Source organism: Triticum aestivum, chromosome 4A, assembly GCF_018294505.1.
Source record: "Triticum aestivum cultivar Chinese Spring chromosome 4A, IWGSC CS RefSeq v2.1, whole genome shotgun sequence".
Lineage (NCBI taxonomy): Eukaryota > Viridiplantae > Streptophyta > Magnoliopsida > Poales > Poaceae > Triticum > Triticum aestivum.
In genome coordinates this window covers 231,659,584-231,666,837 of record NC_057803.1, presented here as the reverse complement: position 1 = coordinate 231,666,837, position 7,254 = coordinate 231,659,584, and the positions used below count along the sequence as shown (strand labels likewise).

The 7,254-nt window shown below is 38.6% G+C and overlaps 1 pseudogene; it reads left to right on the top strand.

The window, feature by feature from the left end:
- Positions 1 to 5,776: 5,776 nt before the first annotated feature.
- LOC123083786 (eukaryotic translation initiation factor 2 subunit alpha homolog) lies at positions 5,777 to 7,025 on the top strand (annotated as a pseudogene).
- Positions 7,026 to 7,254: the final 229 nt, after the last annotated feature.

Below are 7,254 nucleotides of genomic sequence, written 5' to 3'. Positions count from 1 at the left end.
GAACCATGATTGATGCATCCGTCATCGCAAAACATTTTACACATTTCTGACGGGTTTCATACAACACCGTTTGTGATTATGGCATCGCACACAGTTTCTCGAAGGGTCCCTGATTGGAGTGTCGCGTTAGCAGCATCTTGCAGTAGTGATAGGGTTGTTATAAGCAGTTCTATAAGCCCATAATGCATCATCAAGTTTCTTAGACCAATTCTTTCTAGGCTATTAACAGTCTTTTGCAAGATCAATTTTATTTCACTGTTACATAATTCTACTTGACCACTAGATTGAGGATGATATGCAGATACAATTCTATGATTGACATCATACTTAGCAAGCAATTGACGGAAGGCACCATGACTAAAGTGTGAACCACCGTCAATCATTAAATATCTAGGGACTCCAAACCTCGGGAAAATAACTTCTTTAAGCATTTTAATAGAAGTGTTATGCTCAGCACTACTAGTTGGAATAGCTTCTACCCACTTAGTAGCATAATCAACAACAACTACAATATGTGTATACCCATTAGAGGATGGCAAAGGTCCCATATAATCAAAACCCCAAACATCAAATGGTTCAATGACAAGTGAATAATTCATAGGCATTTCCTGACGTCTACTAATATTACCAATTCTTTGACATTCATCACAAGAGAAGACAAACTTACGAGCATATGTAAAGAGAGCAGGCTAATAAAAACCAGATTGTAATACCTTGTTTGCAGTTCTATCACCAGCATGGTGTCCTCCATAAGATTCCGAGTGACACTTGCATAAGATTTGTTCCTGTTCATGCTCAGGTACACAACATCTAATAACACCATCTACTCCTTCTTTATAAAGATGTGGGTCATCCCAGAAGTAATGTCTTAAAACATAGAAAAACCTTTTCTTTTGTTGGTATGTGACACTAGGTGGTATAAATTTGGCAAAAATGTAATTAGCATAATCAGCATACCATGGACTACTACGAGAAGCATTTATGAGAGCTAGTTGTTCATCAAGAAAACTATCATCAATAGGTAGTGGGTCATCAAGAATATTTTCTAACCTAGAAAAGTTATCCGCTACGAGGTTTTCAACCCCTTTTCTATCAGTAATATGTAAATCAAATTCTTATAGCAAGAGAACCCATCTAATAAGTCTAGGTTTAGCATCATTCTTATACATAAGGTATTTAATAGCAACATGATCGGTGTGAACAATAACTTTGGAATCAACAATGTAAGATCTGAACTTATCACAAGCAACCACAATTGCCAAAAATTCTTTTTAAGTAGTAGCATAATTTCTCTGAGCACTGTCTAGAGTTTTACTAGCATAATGGATAAAATTCAATTTCTTATCAACTCTTTGTCCTAGAACACCACCAACAACATAATCACTAGCATCACACATAATTACAAATGGTAGGTTCCAGTCAGGTGGTTGAACAATAGGTGCAGAAATTAAGGCTTTCTTAATTATTTCGAAGGCTTCTACACAATCATCATAAAAACCGAAGGGAAAATCTTTTTGCTAGAGATTAGTAAGATGCCTAGAAATTTTAGAGAAGTCTTTAATAAATCTCCTATAGAAACCGGCATGCCCAAGGAAACTTCTTATACCTTTGATACCTTCTTATACCTTTGGTAAACCTTCTTTAGTTTGCATTGGAGAACTTGTACTATTCCTGTTTCTCTCAAGTTGTTTGTTTATATGCCTAAAAGAACTTAAATCATCCTTTTTGATGTTTCTTTATTGTCAAATAGAAGCTAGTTTGGACATATGCAGTAATAATATTTCTTATGGAGCAGTACACATATTTAAAACTTTAATCTAGTTACAAAACATGAATTCTCATTCCCAAAAACCTACAAAAAACATCAATTTATATTTGACATTTGGTAGTTCAGTTAGCATCTGCCGCCAGTACTTTTCTTGTGTTTGTTCAGTTCAACATATGGTGGTTCTTCAGATCAACATAATGTGATTTTTTCAATTCATCTTGCAGGTGAAAAAAGGAGCTCCCTTTTAGTTCATACGGATCCAAAACATGGTTGTTGCATTATAGTTCAAGACCATTCTATTGGTTTAGGCTGCATCTTGCTATTTGGCAACCATTTTTTGCATCTACTTGCGGATGGCTTGCATTTTGTGCTCCATTGGTGTTTGTTCTTATTCCTGAAAGAAAGAAAATTATGTATTGCATTTGATAGTTCACCTGATTTGTGTGATTTTTTATGTTTCTCTATTGTTCCATGAAGGAATTTTTTTCAGCCGACCTTACTTTTTTCCAGTTCATCTTATAAGCGAAGGAGCCCCCTTCAGTTCAAAATGTATTAAAAAAGAGCAGCGGGAGAGTGAGCAGGTTGTGCACTGGGCGCATCCAAGTTGACCCATCCCAAGACCTATTATGTCAAAAAACATGATAAATTCTAGCTAGAATTCATGCTCTTTTTAAGTAGTTAACCCAACACACTAGTTTGCAAGTATTCCAATGCCATCAAGTTCGAGGACTTCAACTTAGAACTGTTCAAAATTTTGGACTATGATGATTTGATTTCTACTTCTTAAAAGAAAGTGTACATGATAGTTCGATGCTTGTGCAAGAGATTAAAAATGGTTTGAATTATAAACATTGATCAATGCCAATAGAAAACAATGATCAGTTCGACAGTGCTCTCTCCTGCCTATTTTGGTTGATGTCTACGAGTGGAAAAAAATGTATGGGAATGTTCAATTTTTACTAGCATATAAGTTCAAAAAATAAAACGTAGGTGATTCGTCTATGAAACTTGAGAAAGTTCATCTATGGACTTGAGGAATATATGCACAAATAAAAAAACACAACACATGTTCAATTTATCTATATAAACCACCCATGTTCGATTATGATGATACCATAATAACGGACAAGAAAACAAATTTGCATTAAAAGTGAAAACTTTCTATAAGTTCTAGTGCTCATCTGACACGGCTAAAAAATCGGGGCTGTTCTTGTATTACCATGCATATAAGTATAAAAAAACTTAAATGCGGTTAGTCCCAGGTAAGTTTGGGAAAAATATCAATAACATAACCCATGAAAATTTAAATGGTAAAAGTTCAAGTCAAAAAATGAGAGAAGTCCAAAACATCGCCCCAAAAAGAAATCGAGTTCACAAAAAGTTAAGTCCAAAACAGTGTAAAGTCTAGTCTATGAAAACACGCTCAGTACAAACCCATATGGACATCAGCTAAAGTACTCTTTTTTTGGAACCTTTCAAAATTACTCTGTGAAAAATAAATCAGTACGGACACACACATAGATTAGTACAGTACTCTATTTTTTCTAATAGGAAAACAACACGACCTGTCTCACCGTATTCAAAATTACTCTTCAACGATTGTGTATTTGAGAAAACATTCAACATGACTAAATTTCGCGTTTTAGATAGCTTTCCAACGGTACATTATTTGCCCCATTTCGACAAACTTCTTTAAAAAAATCGCATTCAAAATCAAATTTGACCGTATTTGAATTCGAGTTTAAATCGTAAAGAATTAGAATAACATTTCTATACGAAAAAGTTGTGCATTTTCCATAGCTTTCCAACGATGTATCATTTGCGTCAATCCGACCGTTTGCAAAAAAGTGCGAAAATACTTTTCGCCCAGAATTTCACCTTTTTAAAATTACTTTTAAATCGTGTAGAATTTGAAAAAACATTCGATATATAGAAGAAGTGGATTTTCACCAGCTTTCCAACGCCATCTTATTTGCTAAATTCAGAAAAACCGTTTGAGAATTAAGTCCAAAATACGATTCACGTTTTCAGTTTTGAAAAAATGGTGTTTTCAAAACTGCTCTTAAACCGTGATGATTTTGCAAAAAAATCTTATACGACTTATAATGTAGCTGTCAAGAGCTTCCCAACAATATATTATGCACCCTGTTCCGACAAAAAAATTTACAATTTTTTTGTACTAGAGAGGACGATTAGTTCCACGAGAGGGAAATCATTAGTACAACCGTCTGAAACCGTCAGTTCAAGTAGAGTAACATAATAATATTCTGTTACACAAAACAAAATAATATTCTATTTCATGAAATAGAATATCTTGGATGTATAAATATAATAATATTCTGTTACGCGAAACAGTAATGCTCAACTAAGCGTGAGTAATGCTACATACAAATTATAGTAAGAGAGTATACAATATATATATATACATATATGGACAAGACTATTCTGGTACTAGTAACATAATATTATTCTATTACTCCTCGGCCCTATACGGGTGCGACACGCTGACAACTACACTGTAGAAACTCCCCGACGTGTCCCCAACCAAATGTGCCTCCTACCACCGAAGGCAGCCGTCGCGGGTGAGCGAGCGACGCAGGCAGCTGGAGCGAGCGAGCCCGCGACATCGTGAAGGGTCTCTCCTCCGCCGCTGAATCCGTGACCTACTCTACCGCCCCCTCTCCTCTTTCGTGGATCTTGCCGTGGACAAGCGCGGGACAGCGGTAGCCTGAGCAAGGGAGGCCTCGACGGCGTCGAGGGTCGCCACCGGATCTGCCACTGCCGTGAAGGGGGTTGCACCCCCTCCCCCACCACCCAAGCTCCTTCCGCCGGGATCAATGGCGCCACCTACAAAACTCATCCCAAAACAACATCCCCGCCAGCAAGAAGACCACGCCGCCATCAGTGAGCAGGACGACAGGTTTGTCAGCGTCCGTTTTTAGGTGATTCCCTCTTTCCCCTGCAAAACTTGATGAATTTCTGATTCAAGAAACTGATGGTGTTGAATCTGATTCAAAAACAAAGGGTTAGTCCAATGCTCATGCGTGTGATTTGTGAGAAAAAGCACACTAGATCGCTCAGTTCAAACACTAGATGCGTGTGATGTCATACTATAAGTTCATTAGTCCTACTTAAAAAATCATATACCCCATGTTGTATTGTAACTTCCATGATGCAGAAGTAGATAGTACGTCGCATATGCTTACATCAGTTCATTGCATCCCTGCCACTTGATACACAATTTTGATGTCAAGGTTACTGTTAGTACCTCTAATGTGCTTGCATCAGTTTGAGTGAAAAAGATAAAGTTATGCATCAGTTCAGGTAGCTTCTTCAGTTCACATAAGGTTCAACTACCACTTGAAGTTATATGTTGAGATTACTAATATTACATGTCATGTAGATGCATCAGTTCAAACACGAAAATATTAAAATATACCTGTTACATAGTAAGTTCAATGATACAAAAACTGGGAGTGCTTCTAATGTAGATGCATCAGTTCCAGTGGAAAACAAAAGAAATGCATCAGTTTCGTACCTGTCTACTACTCCCAAGTTCAATGTTCAGGTTACTAGAAATGCACCAAATGTGCATGCATCAGTTTTAGGGAAAACATAAAAAACATGCATAAGTTCATTAACCCACAGTGATGCATCAGTGCTAACAATACATCAGTACATCAGTGTTAAACATGTCCATCCATCAGTTCGACTGAAAGTACATCAGGGAGAATAGACACAAAGTTTAATAACGGCTAGCGATGCAAGTTCAATTTATACGTTACCTTCAGTACATGACATGTTACCATTAGTTCTAGGAGGGAACACAGAAAAATTAATCCTAAAAGTGTTGAATGTCATTGCAGAAACATGCAAGGTGGCACATGCAGGGGGGTTTGATTAGCCAAGCAGATATGAGGCGCTGCCTGGTTGGGTAACACCAGAAATAGCCCCTAGATACTTCAACTATACCGGCAGATTTCAAGCTACACCAGAATCATTAGAGGCATGGTCGGGTTCTTCTCTGCAACTAACACTGCTTACTGGGAATACAAGCTTTGCCACTGCTGGGTTGCAACAAGGTCCACAATGACACCACATCCACTCAAGATTCATGCTGATGTTGAGATGAAATGCTTCCAGTTCGATGGTGTTCTCCACATTAAGGTTCTATTTGCTTCAATCCATGCGGTTTGGTTTCCAACTGTATGCTTGATTGTGAGTTTCTGATTCTGTTTTGTAGGGAGCCATGAGGAAAGTTGAAGCTGCTGGAAATGCTAATTGCCCTGTGAAGATTAAGCCAGTTGCTCCTGCGCTTTATGTTCTAACCACACACACTTGACAACGTTGGTGATTCTTCCATTCATTTATGTGATCAATGTTTATTCTTGACCCTTTTTTCTTTGCATACAAAATATAAATCAAAACTCAACACACAAAAATGTTAGTCTATGCATGGGGAGGAGTATTTGAAATAATGCTCGCCCTCTCTTGTAACCGAAGTAATCAAGGAGGTGTAGTCATTTATTTTGCTGTGAAAATTGGCATACACGTTTTAGTAGATGGGTCGATAATAGTCAGGTATTATTCAGACCTTTAGATTTCATTAAAATTCAGTTACCCTTCTGTTGAGGATTTTACAGTGGGTACTTTGTATTCACACATCTCATGATGCCAATGTATGGTTTGGGGTTATTCATATTGGAAGGAGGTGGAATCAGGTTCCTGGATTATATGAGCGTGGTTTGGGGGGGGGGTTGTTGAACATGGGCCGGTTGAGTGTACATATGCATCACTCTAGCCAACTGAGTAGAGCCAGTGACATGAAATTTACTGATTTCGTATATTGCTGCTGTGAACAGAGCCAGGGGATCGCAATTCTGACAAATGCAACAAAAGTTTGCATAGAGGCAATTGAAAAGCACTAGGGGAAATTGGTGGTGAAGGAAGCAGCTCATGCCATAAGTTCCCCATTATCCGCAGTCAACAAAATAACCAGCAAAAGAAACCACCACTAACTCAGAGATCTGCAAGCTTCTATATTTCAGTCCTGCCCATGTTTCATGTTTTATAATTTCCCCGTGCAGGTGTACGAGGAGACTACAAGCTATTTGTGGACACGATTGATCAGCTAAAGCTAGAAGGCGAGGAGGTCGACGGCGATGACGACAACGAGGAGGAGGACTCTGGCATGGGAGACGTAGACTTCACAAAGGCTGGTGCTGGCGTGGACCGAGTCTCCTCCCAGGTGGGATGAGATTGCTTGTATAGCGCCAGCTGTCGTGGGAAACCACGACCACCTATGGGACCAAGAGTCCCTTTCTAGTTCGGTGGGGGATGTCACATTGCACAAAGAGCGAAGGAGGATGGATCAGAATGGCAGAGATCCTGCAGGCAATCTTTACCCAGGTTCGGGCCGCCGTGAGGCGTAAAACCCTACTCTTGCTTTGGTGGATTGTTGGTGGAAAAATAGTGGTGAGCACAAC